At 44.7% G+C, this 14,293-nt stretch overlaps 1 protein-coding gene across 1 annotated transcript in view; it reads right to left on the reverse strand.

Moving 5' to 3' along the window:
- DOCK2 (dedicator of cytokinesis 2) overlaps positions 1-14,293 on the reverse strand; it is a 406,061-nt gene that overhangs the window by 177,051 nt on the left and 214,717 nt on the right. The gene's annotated exons all lie outside the window — the stretch shown is intronic.

The following is a 14,293-nucleotide window of genomic DNA, read 5'->3' on the forward strand; positions in this document are numbered from 1 at the left end:
AGAGAGCACACACCATTCACGCAAACCAGATTTAAACCCAGATTTATCTGACTCTACAGCTTGAGTTCTTAACTACCAGGTGCTACTGTTGAAACCACCATTCTACCACCTTTTGTTTCTGTGTTTTCCATCTGGTCACCTGACTTACTTCTTCCTATAATTACAGGGTTCAGTGAACTACGGCCTACATCTTGCCCACAACCTGTTTATGTAAATAAGGTTTACTGTAATACCACCATGCACATTCCTTGATGTATTATCAATGGGTGCTTTCATGTTACAATGGCAGAGTTGAATAGTTGTACCAGAGACCACATCTGACCCTTGATAGAATAGTTTGCCAACCCCAATACAATAGATAAGGCAACCACTATGCTAAAAGCTTAACTTTTATTATCTCATTTAACTTATACTACAAATATTTGTGTGTATGTGTGTGTGCGTGTGTGTGTGTAGAGGGTAGTCATCAATCCCAGCTTACAAATAAGGACATTGAGTCTCAAAGAGCTCAGAGCTAGTAAATGATAAAACTGGAATTCAAACCCAGGCAGTCGGCTCAAGAGCCCATGCTCCTAACCATATGCTCAGCTGTTTGTAATGGGGCAGGCTCTCTGCACATCCTGGTCATATGATGCAAGATATGGCCCTTTCCAAAAGAAGCCCTGGTGAGAAAACAGATGACGGCAGACCAGTTGATGAGTGCCTGGATGGAGGAGCTCTGGGAGGCTGCGGGAGCCTGGGGGATGCACACTTGCTCATGGGGATGGCAACTGGGACACACGGAGGAGGCTGGTGGCAAGCAACACAGTCACTTATGACAAGGGGAATGTTTCCCCAGATCTGCTGATGATTGCTTGGTCAAATGATTTCCAAATAGTATTTATCTTAAATAATAATTTTAAAAAGTGATTTGACTGCTCTAGCCAGCTCGCCCCTTGATTTCTAAGTGAGCAGCTTTGTAGGGAATGGTTTTTGTTAATGTTGTTAATCCACATTCAAGGGAGAAAAACTCGTCTCTTCTTTTGAGAGTCTGCTTCTATATTACATAGACTTGGAGAACATGCAAGTGGCCTGGGACGCAGGAGTCAGCTCTGTGGCCCTGGCAGTGCAACGAGCCTCCCCACACGGCCAGGAGAGGTGTGCATCTAGACAAATGTTTGCATGGCCAGGTTGCTCACAACCTTACAGGCCAGCTCACCGCATTGTTGGATTACTTGAGCTTGGGTGAACAAATTTCTTTAGTTGAAACTCGATTTGCATCCTTGAGGCAGTCCACCACAGAGTTCTGGTTCTGTTTTCAGAAACATTGTAGAACAATGCTACTCCCCACTTGATGTGGTAATGAAGTCTTCAAATGGAATATCATGATCCCCCCCGCCGACCCAATTCCCTTTTCTGGGTTAAAGAGCTCACATTCCTTCAACCATTTTTACTGTGATACTTTTCAAATCTCATCAGAATTCTCTTTTCTCTTGGACTTTAGACCTCACATTTTAGATTTGCAAAAAAATTTGTAATGAATTTTCTTACGATAAGTTTTTCTTAGAGTTCAAGTCTCTAGTGATGAAATGATATACTTCCTAGCACTAATAATAATGGCATGTCCTATTTGGTTTCCCTTTTTCTGTGGATTACTAGGAAGCTCACGCCAAAGTTTATGCTCAATTTTTCTCCTCTTTCCTGATATTATTTTTTGCCTCTTATCTTCTTTCAGTTACTATTGCTTTCAGTTTTATTAGGTATCTGCTTTTTACTGTAAACTATCTCATACATACACTTCTATTTTATCCATCAATTCTCACACCCACTATGTGCAGTAGCTAGGAGATGAATGATATACGCTTTTGTTTGACAGATGAGAGTTTGTGCTGCGTGACTGGTGAGTAATAGAAGTCTCTGTTTGTTCTCACACTTTGATAATAATAATGATGATATTGCCAATAGTAATGATACTAGTAATGACAACAGGATCCAAAATTTATTAAGTGTTTATGGCCTGATGGGTACTTGTCTGAATGCTTTACAAGTGTGACTTCATTTAAACCTTAATTATAGCCAACTTATGAAGTAATACTATTAGCCACATATTACAGATGGGGAAACCAAAGCACAGAGAGGTTAAGTAATTTACCCTACATCACAGATTCAGAAAACGGCAGAGCCAGCTTGAAACCTAGGCAGTCTACCTTCAAAATGTGGGCCCTTGTCCACCATGCTATACTACCTAAACTATCAGACTACTTCAAACCCCTCCACATAGACGTAAAGGGTCCTGGTATTTCAGATGAAGAGAGCTATTCACTGCAACTCTGGACCCATAAGGTTCTAGACCTTATCCTAGAGAATGTTGATGTGGGCTTTGAGAGTGGTTTCTGGCTCCCTCATCATCAGCCCGCATGCCCTAGGTGCTCCTCCCAATCCTGTGTGTATCCAGCAAGCCAGGCTCAAACACCAGACTGGGATACAGAGAGCAGGCCCCAGCCACCGGCCCAGCAGGGATCATGGAGGGCAGCCAGGGCCTGGCTTGAAACCATATCATTTGTATAAAGGTCCCTGTTCAGGCAAGACAAGGGTTGGGGGGGGGCGCGGGGCGGGGATTGGGGGAGCAATCAGAGGACAACATCCAGGCCAGAAAACAGGAAAGAAGGAAGGAAGGAAGCCAAGAAGTCTGCTAGCTGATCCTTACTATACCTCTCAAGTGTCAGCCGCTTCATTATGTAAGCCAAATATTCTTCTCATTTTAAAATGAGGAAACTGAGCTCACAGAGATCAGATGACTTGTTCTGGGTCATTCAGCAAGTGTAAGTGTGAATACGTGAATAACTCTTTGTAGGAAAAAGGCCTCACTAAATAATTATAAAGATTTAATTCCAGGAGACGGAATGCCACCCCTACACCTGGGGGTCAGGGTTAGAGCTGGGGATCTGGAGGGAGGGTAGGACCCCCAGTGACTGGTGTGTGGTAAATGTGTGGGGCCCTGGGAGCTCCAGGAGTGTGACCCTGCTCTCAACAGGAGAGGACAGATGAATGCTAGCTGCAGAGGAAAAGATGGGTGAGTATAGGTGGCTAAGAGTGAGGACCCCCAGACCCCCAGGAAAGGGGTCCACCCAGCTCAGTGCCTTTCTCTATCTCCCACCCTGGAGGATGAGAAGGGGGCTGTGACTGGGTACAGGCTGGGCTGCTGCCAGATGATGCCTGGCTCTCTCTGCCCACATGCCCTTCCTCTTGCAAGAAGGAAAGGAGAGAAGGAGGAAGGAGAGAAAGAAAGAGAAGGAAAGAAGAAAAAAGGAGGAGGAGGGAAGATATTTAAAGATGAGCTTTTATGCTTTTGTGATGTGACCAACATCAGTGTGTCACAGGACGTTCTTGTCATTAGGCAAATGCTGTGGGGCCACCAAGTATGAGGCACTGAAAGGTGCCCTCACCAGCCTGTGATTTGCATGGGGGGGTACGGATGGAGTTTCACAGCCAGCACTGGCAGGAGCATACTGGAGAGCCAGAAGGGGACACTGAGTCCAGCAATGATTTGAGGTCGTTGCACTGAGGGACCGGGAAGGAGTCAGAGAGCTCTGAGGACAGGGATCAAAAAGCCACAGAAACATTCTTGGTCCCTTGGAAAATACCAGCCTCGTGAAGAACAATCTCAAGACAAGAGGAGACATTTGACAGCATTTTCTCCTTAAACTTCCTTTTTATTAGCTTTACTTTAACGTTACTTGAGATTTCCCACAGCCCCCAGCAGGAACTTTCAAGTCCTTGGATCTTATCCTACCTCAGTGTGGCCTGGGGCCCAGTGCAGAGTGGTAATCTTGGTGACAATAAGAGCAGTGGCAGCAATGAGCACCTACTGTGTGCAGCACATGATACTGGCTGAGCATACCATTTGCTCCTCTCAGAAATGAAGGGCGGGCTCTTTAACAGCACCGGAGTCCTGTGCTTCCGCAAACTGCTGGCTACCACTGAGTTCTCAGTTCATCTGTGATTAGATCAGATCGTAAACTTCCCCCCTTCGCTTCTCCTTGTGAAATTCTGCAGTGTAGGCAGGGATCCAGAAGCGGGAAAGCCTTCATTGCAGCTGCCTGCCAATGCTCTGCGCTACCAGGGTGGATGGAGCACTGCAGAGTCCAGGGCTTGACAGCTTCCCTGATGGGTATGCAGTGTATGTGCGTGTCGGGGGTGGGGGTCCCCAACAAGCCCATGCTGTGAGCTGCTTCTGCTGGCCCTCACCCAAGGGGCCTCTGATGGGCACTGGACTTCCTCCAGGCCCTGTGGAAGTTCCCTGAGCTAGTAAAGTTTTGAGGTACTTTTGGCCCTGCCAGATTGCTCTCACCTTGGGCAAATCTTTCCCCTCCCTTCCACAGTTTCCTCATCTGCAAAATGGGAGTGATAATGCCTGGTCTTGGCAGAATTTGGTGTGAGGCCAAAATGAGCTAGTAAGTCTGAAAACACTTTGAAAATCTTAGAGTTGCTATTAAAGAGCAAAGGGTCCTTGGAGCCATTCTTATTTTTAGTATTAAGCAGTAGTATTTTAATCAACCAAATATGTCTGATAGGTTTACACAGGAGCACAGATCCCTTCAGAATGGGGAGACTTTTCCAATTTTATTCATAACAGTTTTAGACAATCTACAGGATGAGGTTGCCAATTGTAAACTCAGACTAACTAAGAGGGAAACAGAGTTCCTAGGTGCCAGAAAACCAAAGAAAGTGGTGCTGAGATGTGGAAGGAGTTTCCTGCCTTCTTCCACCGCAACTGGACCCCTCCTCATATTGAAACAGGAAGTGTCAACAACTCAACATTGAAAAAACTTAGAAGTGGCCTGAGCCAAGTCTGTACCCCATGAATGAATCTGTCAACAGCCATGCAAATCATTGGCTGTCCAGCTTCTTGTTGGACTTGAGTTGATGGAGAAGGGGAGTGAACATAACCACTCAAGCCTGCGTCCCACTCGCATCTGACACACAGAGTTATTCCTCTGATGATAAATCCAAAAGGGTCCAGATCCTTCCACATGTCTGAGCAGGCAGCTCCCCCAGTGTCTGGCCCCAGGAAGAGTAAATCAAATTCTTTAAAGTCAAAAAGGAGGATAACCTAAAAAATAGTAAGAAAATGTCTATAGTGAGGTAGTGAAATAGAAAAGGAGTGAGAGATACCAGAAAAACCTTCTGGAAAGAATTCACAATGCTGAGTAAAATATAGAGATGTATCAGGCTATTGCTTTTTCCTCTAGGAGAAGAGACTGGACAACAGTTTGCATCCAACGCAATTGCATCTGATGGTGGTAAAATTTTTCCCCTGGAGAGAGCAAGCTGGAGGTGACCTTTCAAAAATAGCAGCAGGAGCAGCCAGTGCTGCCAGCCAGGGGGACGTATGGACCAGAGAACTGTCCCTGCAGGGCAGACCCCTAAGGTTTGCAGGAGACGCAATTCCCGACTCAGTACTGAGTTCTCACCCTTGACATTGAACAGGCAAAGGAGTGAATCACTGACCCACGAGCACTGATTAGAGATGCAGACGAGGAGGGAGGCGTGTGAGAAAGAGGAGGCAAGAGAGGTGGCAGGGCAAAGAAAGTTGAGGAGGGGATGAAGAGAGAAATAAGGACTAAAGTGCAGAAGACGAGGAGAAAGGAGCGGGGCAAGCCAGCAGGGGAATAAAAGGAGAAAGGAGAGTGAACCGAGGAGAGAGGCTTCTGCTGGACTTGTAAGTTTCTTGCTGAAGCTGGGCTTCGGGCTCATGGTGTCTGTTAATGCTCACTACGCTCTCCTCAATGCTGCTTTGCATGACTGAAACATTTTATAAGTTAAAGAAAAAAAAGAAGGGAGAAGAAGGAGAATAAGGATGAACAGGATGGAGAGAGAGATGGCAATCATGTCTTCCCTGGTTTCTTTGACAAATGCAATCAGAGGGCTGGAGTAGCAGAAAAAATAGCATTGGTGGCCTACCCAAAAAGGCCTCCAGGAACAGGAAGGTGGTCTTCTCCCCTAGGTCTGATTCCAAACAAGCCGCCTGAACTGAACCAGATGGAAACCACGGTCCCTTTGCCATCCTCACTGCTGCATTGGAGAACACGGGCCCTAGACTTGGCGCCCAGTTCCACTTCTGCCTTCAATTCAATGTGTCACCCGAACAATTCAACAAACATTCCCTGAGCTCCTGCTCTGGGATTCCAACCAGTGACCCTGTTCTTGAGGAATTTACAGGTAGAGGAGAGCTGCTCAGAGCCTCTGTTTCCCATCTGTAGAATGAAGGGGTTTGTCTCAGTGGTTTTCAAACTGGGCTTGCCTGGAGCCCTAGGATCCCAGGGTGTGACTAAGAGTGACTGGGGCAGCATGCATTCCCCACTTTTTCTAGAACAGCTCTGTTTTATTCTGTCTTAGATATCCGGATTGGATTTAAGCATAGATTTGGAAATACAGTTCCACGGCTAAAGGAGATTTTAAAACCATTGAATGAGATGCTCCCCAAGGTCTTAAGTTTTAAAGTTCCCTGTTCTATTTCTAAGATCATATGATTCCTTGAAAACTCTAAGAATTCATTCGCACACTCATTCATTTAACAAACGCAAATTAAGGTTCCTCAATAAATAGGGACAGAGACAGGTAATCAATGAATAAACAACAAGCTAATAGAACAGGGGGCTGCTGCACAAGAGGACATGAAGGATGGCGAGGAGGTTAGGGAGGGCCCCATGGAGGCTTCATAGGTAGAGACACCAGCCTTGGAAAAGATCTGAGGGAAGAGCAGTCCGGACAAAAGAAATAGCCAGTGTGAAGGCCAGATGATGAGAATGAATCTGGCATGTCCTGAGCCAGGGAACCAGGTCATAGAAAGCAAGGGGAAAAGTGGTCTGAGATGAGATGGGGTTAGGAAGGTAGGCAAGGCCAGGTAATGTAGGTCCTTAGAGATTTTGTAAAGAGTTTAGATTTTAACTTAAATTCGGTAGGATACATTTGGAGGGTTTCAAAGAAGGGCCTGATACGATCAGATTAAATTTTATAAAGATCATTCTGCCTGCTTTGTGGAGGATGGATGGCAAAAGGGGCAAGAATGAAGACCTCTTTTTCGGTGGTATGAATGAGAGATGATGGAGACCTGGATACGAATAGCAGAAACTGGGAGAAAAGGTCAAATGTGGCATATTGAAAAACGAGAAACGATTTCATGATCTAATATCTTCCTAGACTCCAGATATATGAATCTTGATCTTCACCTCACCTTTTGGTGCCTAATTCTGCCCCGAAGTTCACCTATGCTTAGTAAATCCAGATGGCAAAAAGAAAGCCAGTTCCCTTTGGTTTCTTGACCATTTGGGAGAAAGCGTAGATTCAGACAGACCCAAAAAATTGACCAGCCCTCTGTTCTTTATTGAGAAAGCTGCTGGGGCCATACTCAAATTGGAAAGGCAAACAAAGGCAGGGACCACACATATTAACTCTGTGATTTCAGATGGGTATGCAGTATGCTTGCCAACAGGTGTGACCAAGCAATTAACTGAATACAAATGGAAGGGAACGGAAACTTTGATGTGAGGAACCACAAGACCCAGGGGTGAGTGACCAGTAGTCAGTTTTTAAGTGCATCCTACAAACTCAGCACTGCGCCTCCTACTTTGGAGTATATAAAAGGAGTATAAAACATATTCCTGCCCTTTAAGAATGCGCCCTCCAGATGGGGAAAGATGACCAACACACAAAATGGTTAGACTCTGGCTGCCTAAATGGAGGGGAGACACCTGACTGGGCAGATGGAACGGAGGCGGGGGTACTGGGGTCTCTACTGGAGCCCTGAGGCTGGCGTCAGGGGGTTTGGGTTCCAGTTCCACCTCTGTGACTTAGGACAAGCCGTCTAACTTTTCTGGGTCTGATTCCTCTTTAAGACAGGAGTAATACTTCCTAACATTCTTAGTAGGGATTACACGGGATTTGAAAATGCTTTGTAAGTTGTAAAGTGTGGTATAAATAGTAAGGATTATTATTACTGACTAAATACAGAGGAGAAGGGAGATGGCAGTGTGCCAGCAAACAGAGCCTTCTCTGAGAAACAAAAACCACCAATGACTCCCCAGTGCCTAAAGCAGGGGTGGGCAAACTGTGCCGTGCCCCCCAGGCTGTTGGCTGTCCCATTGCCTGTTTCTTAGATTAAGTTTTATTAGAATACAGTCACGGCCATTTGTTGACATATTGTTGATGCTTTCTTGCCACAACAGCACAGTTGAATAGTTGTAACAGAGACCGTAAGGCCAGCAAAGCTGGAAACATTTACTACCTGGCCCTTTAAAGAAAAAAATTGCTGACTCCTGAAGTGAAGGATAAAGTCTAAACCCCATTTAAAATGTAAATCCCCCTGATACTTGAAGCAGGCTTTGAATACATAAAATGAAGTATATATCTTCCTCCAAGTCATCCCCAACTCTGTACAACATTTTGCACCACTTCCCAGGGACTGATTTCATATGGGGTGGCATTACAAGGTCCCTTCCTAGAGCTACAATAGGGATCAGGTCTTATTCCTTTTGGTAACTTCCACAATGTTTATCACAGTGCCCAGGTCATAACAGGTTCTTAATAAAGTTTAACCAAATTAAATTTGAGTCATAAATAGAGCAAGCATCATACACTGAATGACAGGCATAGTTCACTCATCCCAGAGACCTATTGATAATGTGTCATTGAAAGGGAGAGTGAGTTGGAAGAGAATTCATTAATTTGCTCTTAATTAATTAGCTACACAAATATTTATTCCATGCCAGCAATATAACCATTCCGTACCAGAGAAGCTAAGGCAAATAAGGTAATATGGGATTATATTCATTCCTTTGAAAAAAATTCACTTAACACCTGCTCTGAATCAACCTAGGGTAAGGGGTCAGGGGTCAGAGTGGACTGTGACCCCCCTTCTGCCCTCAAGGAGCTTGCATTCTAGTTGAAGAGCCTGAAGGAGCAAATAAGCACCGCAAAGGGAGACAAGCACAATGCCAAAGTGGTACACAAAGTATTGAGGTGGCAGGGAGATGGACAGGATTCCTGGGAATGCCATCCTTGTACACTGCCTCCTGAAAATTTACCTACAGCTTTCTCTCCCAAGGGAAAGTAGATGACTCAAGAGCCACACTGGAGAAACTTGTGTGGTCCAGTTGGGTTCTAGCTGATGAGTTAACATTGACCATGCTGACCATTTTATGTAGATTATCTCATTTAATCCTCACAACAACTCTATGTGGTTTTATGAAAACCAGGTCACTTGCTCTAGGTCAATAAAGTAGAAGATTATAGTCTAAGTCAATCATAAGCTAAAGCCTATGCAATTAACCCTTCTCTCTATAGCCTAAATACAGGCCAGAGAAGAGAACCATTGTCTGTTCCAGAGGGAGTCTAAAGTTTGTGACCAACAGAGATAGTACTATACCTACTAAATGGACACTGATTTCATGAGGACCATCTGATGTGGACCAAAGGCATGGTTGGAACATAAACGGTTTGTGTCAATAAGTAAATAATCAAGAGAAGAATAAAAAAGTGTTGCGAAGATCAGCAATAACTCCCAGTCTCTGGGCATACAATGGGCTGCTGCACCCACCTCTGGGGAGTGATTCTGGACTCTGGCCAGGATATTAAGCAGGCCCTAACCACCTAAGCCCAGGGAACGCCCTAGCAATTAACGGCCAGCTGCGAGCCTGTGAGACCTGAGGCCTACAGAGGGTCATTCCCTTTAGCCAGGTGTACTCCCCAGGACATGTCTGTGCAAAGGCCATGGTGGGCATCAGGAGCAAAAGAATTGGATGAGAAACATGAAATTTTTCAAAAGTGGAAATTTTTATACTTGCTAAACTTCCTAGGTTATGTCTAGGACATAAGAGTTTCCACATTAGGTTAATTTTTTGAACTGTCGCTTTCAACATTTCATTCTTTACCCACACTAAATATAAAGTAAAACTAATAAACATATGGAAAAATGCCAAATCTTAAATTAATTCCATAATAAGAAGCAATTTCTTTTTCCCATTTTATTGGCAATGATGAAAAAAATCATCATAAATGGACCAAACACAGTGGCAAAAAGGTTCTAGTGAAAAGACCTTCTCGTGCAGTAATAGTGGGGTTGCACATTAATAGAACTTTCTGGAAGGAAAAGTAGTGGTAAAAACAAAACATAAAATATGTGGCTACTTTAACCCACTAATTCTTCTTCTAGAAATTTATTCCAGGGAAATAATTAGACAAGTGCTCCAAGGTTCACATAGGAAAAAAAAAAGGATGCTATTTACAGTATTTAACAATACCAAATATTTAGAAACGATCTAAATAGCAAAAAAAGGATACTATTTAAATAGATCATGGCTAACTAGACAACAGAGTCCTATTAGCCTACTTAAAAGGATAGTGTAGGGGCTGGCCCTGTGGCCCAGTGGTTAAGTCCGCATGTTCCGCTTCGGCAGCCCAGGGTTCACCGGTTTGGATCCTGAGTGTGGACCTACACGCTGCTCATCAAGACATGCTTTGGTGGCATCCCACATACGGGAACTAGAATGACATGCAACCAGGATATACAACTACGTACTAGGGCTATGGGGAGAAAAAAAAAGGAGGAAGATTGGCAAAAGATGTTAGCTCAGAGCCAATCTTAAAAAAAAAAAAAATCATTAAAAAAAAGGGTAGTGTGAATCTATATGCCATAATGTGGAACTTTCTCCATGTTGTTCAGTAAAAAAACGGCTTTCTGTAAACCTGCATGTGCATGCAATGTGCATGCAATGCACACCCAAGTGTTGCACAGCGAGATGCCTAGTGACCGTCACCAAATAATTGGTGCATAATGGTTCTTTCTGGGTGGTGAGATTTCAGGTGATTTTTTTCTTCCTTTTTTTGTTTATCTACAGTATTTGAATTTTTACAATAAACATATCTTTATAAATAGGAAACCAACTGTTTTTAAAGATCAAAAGAAAATGTCTCAAGGGTACATAAATTTCCAGGGAAAAAAAAGCAGGGCTAAAACCAGAATACTGGTTGACTTTCAGAAGAAAAATGTGGAGAGACTTTGAAACTCGCCTGACAACCTTTCACAAAAAGTCCTTTCCCAGACCTGGAGAAGGCAGGAAGGCCCAGTGGGGAGGAGCCTGTGATCCAGGGTCAGTCCTTGGGTTCAGATGTCGACTCTATCACTTACCAGGTAAATACCAAATGAGGAGATGATAGCACCTGCCTCTAAGATTGTCGTGAGTATAGAAGAAGAGAGTAAATAAAAATACCTAGCCCAATGCCAGGCTCATAATCAATGTTCACTAAACATTAGCTCTTATGAAAACCAGTTTCAGACAATTGTAGCCTAAGTGAGTTAACTTTCCCAGAATGAAGCCTTAATGAACACCTAAGGAGAGGGAGAAGGTGGAGGATAATTAGGCAAAGAAATCCACAAAAGGAGACATATAAATGCCTAGGCTCTGCAGCACAGGAGTTAAGGGTATGGGTTATGTGGTTTCAGGCACGTGACTGAACCTCACAATTCTTAATTGCTCATTCTGCAAAACGGGGACCATATACTGAAGGCCATTTAAGGATTAAATGCCAAGTACTAGCACAGTGCTCAGTAATAGTAAGTTTTCAATACATATTTGCTACTATTTATAAAAATAATTATTATTGACTAAAATTCGATAGTGAGCTCCCTGTCACTACAGGTATCCCGGCAGCCTTACTTGTTGCTTGAAGAAGACGAGGCAGAGAGGACTTAATCATGGGATGAGGGGACGGACCGCTGTATTCTTGCAGACCTAAAAGTTCTGCGCAGTCACTGAAACATGAAAGTGATTATAAAAGTGAGGTTGTTTGGAATTGTTGTGCAGAGTGACCAGAGGACGCGTTGCCAGCAGGGCATCTTCCCAGAGAGTATAGGATGATGCTGTTCCCAGAGGCCAACCCTGCTTTTCAGACAGATGAGGCAAGTGAGAGACACTTCCCTGAAACTGCCCATTCTCTGTCCCAAGAGTGGCTCTACCAGCTCTGGAAAAGTTGCGGATAGTGGTCCTTCCACAAGCTCTCTGGCATTCACAACAAAGAAACCGGCTGCAGGTGATGACAACAGTATTAACAGCAAGGGCACAGCCATATGATCGCTTCCTGTGTGCTGAGCTCTGTGCTGAGAGCTTTGCATACACTGTCTCATTGACTTCTCCCCTCAGACCCGTGCATCTGTGAGTGTCTACGCTATGAGTGTCACTGCATCTTATGGACAAAAAACTGGGGCTCAGAGAGCATAAGTATTGGCCCAAACCCTTCAGCCAGTAAGGAAGAGGGGTTTAAACCCAGGTCTAAGGCACACTCAGAATGTGAGGAGTAGTTGCAGGGCCTCCTGACAAGTTGACAACTCATTAGCATTATCGATGGATCCTGTACTCTTTCAGGACCTGCCACTCACTGCCCCAGCCCAACTGGGTTAGTTGGTCCCTCTCAAGGCAGCTGGGAGCAGGCTAAGCTGAAATCACCATGGACATTATCTAGAAATTCCTGGGGAAAGCAGAAGACTGAGAAACAAGGATTAGGCTGTACCCACAAATGGGTAACAGCAGAATGGAGAATGTTTGGGGAGCAAAGCAGCCATACTCAGAGAAGCCAGAGGTTTCGACCTTTGTGATAAGGCTGGGAGCCACAGACAGAACACTGTCTTGAAGATACCCAAACACTTGTGGACTATTTTATCACTTTCGTTTCCTTTTAAAATCCTTTGGTCAACCCAGGCAGGCTTCAAACTCGCCTCATCCCAGTGTGATCCCTTGGACTTTCAGCAAACAGGTTCATTTTGCCATGGCTAGGCCAGGAGACAGCCCCCTGCATCTCTCCAGACTGGCAGCGGTTTTCAAACTCCATTCTCAAATCACTGATACCACCTGTCCTGCATACCAGGCAGATCCCAAGGGGATAAAGTCATAATATCATGGGTAAGAACCTGAGATGGAATCATACACGCTCGGGTTCACATCTCAGTTCCTCCACTGAGTACTTATGCTCTCTGAGCCTCAGTTTCCTTATCAGTCCAACAGGGATCCTGATAGCTCATAGGTTTGTCATAAGAATTAAATGAGATAATGCAATATTGGAAAGGCAGTGGGGCATAGAGGTTAAGAGCACAGGCAGTGGTGCCAGTGTGTTTGTGTGCAGATCCTGGCTCTATCACTAGCTGTGTGTCCTTGGGCAAGTTACTTAACCTTTCTGGACCTCAGCTTCTTGAACTGTAACATGGAAATGGTAGTATCTACTTCTGGAGGGTAGGGACTGAAGGAGTTACTACTTGGAAAGTGCTTAGAACAGCACCTGGCACATTAGTGAGTACTCAGTAAATGAGCGTTGTTATGATTAATGCATGTAAAGTCCTCAGCATGGCAAAACTAAGTGTTCAATAAATGGTAACTGTTATTATTACAAGGTACACTTTCCATGGAGAATTTTATGCACATTTATCTCCTAGAAAGCAATTAAAAAATGAGGACATTTAGGGAAAACCTTGTCCTCAAGTAAATATTACAGTCATAGCAAAAAGGATTCACTGTCTTGTTGCCCTGGCAGGATACCCCAGGACGCCAGTGCCCAGGATCTCCTTTACTTCCAAAGGCATTCAGACACCCAGTCTTTCAATAAATGCTCCTTAAACACCCACAGGGAGCCTAAAGGAGGGCTGAGAATACCCAACCAGTGAATACAATGGCGTCAGCTCCTCCATCTTGGAGCTTACGGGGTAGTGGGGAATATGCACACTAAATAAATGCATACACAGATGATCATTTCAGGATAGCTGTAACTGGTGTCATGAAGGATGGGATGAGAAGGTATGATGGGCGTCCCGATGTGGTCTAGCACCGGAGGTGTACATGAGGGAGGAGTCGTTGGAAAGGCTCCCTGAGAAAGTGACATTTATGCTGGGACTACACAGTTGAACAGGACTTGGCTGGGTGATGCCTGGGAGTGGGAGGAGGAACCAATCCAGGAAGAAAGGCATTTAGTTCCAAGGCCCTGCAGCCACAAGGTGGCTGGCTCACCAAGGAAACAGAAAGGAGGGCAGTGTGGTTGACTTATTGCTAGACCATCCACTCCAAAGCACTCAGCTGGGAGTTGGAATTTGGAGAGAAACCCAGGTCCACAGGAATTGCATTCTCAGTTGCGACTGTTGTCTCTTCCCTTTCAGATTCTCCTTGCCTGCTGGCAAAGACTGCCAGGTCTCAGACCCCGAGCCTCGGGGCCAAGTGAACACCGTTCTCAGCTCTGATTCCCTGAGGCTGCAGCTGTGGCTCACTCTGCCCAC

Source organism: Equus asinus, chromosome 9 (genome assembly GCF_041296235.1).
Source record: "Equus asinus isolate D_3611 breed Donkey chromosome 9, EquAss-T2T_v2, whole genome shotgun sequence".
Taxonomy (NCBI): domain Eukaryota; kingdom Metazoa; phylum Chordata; class Mammalia; order Perissodactyla; family Equidae; genus Equus; species Equus asinus.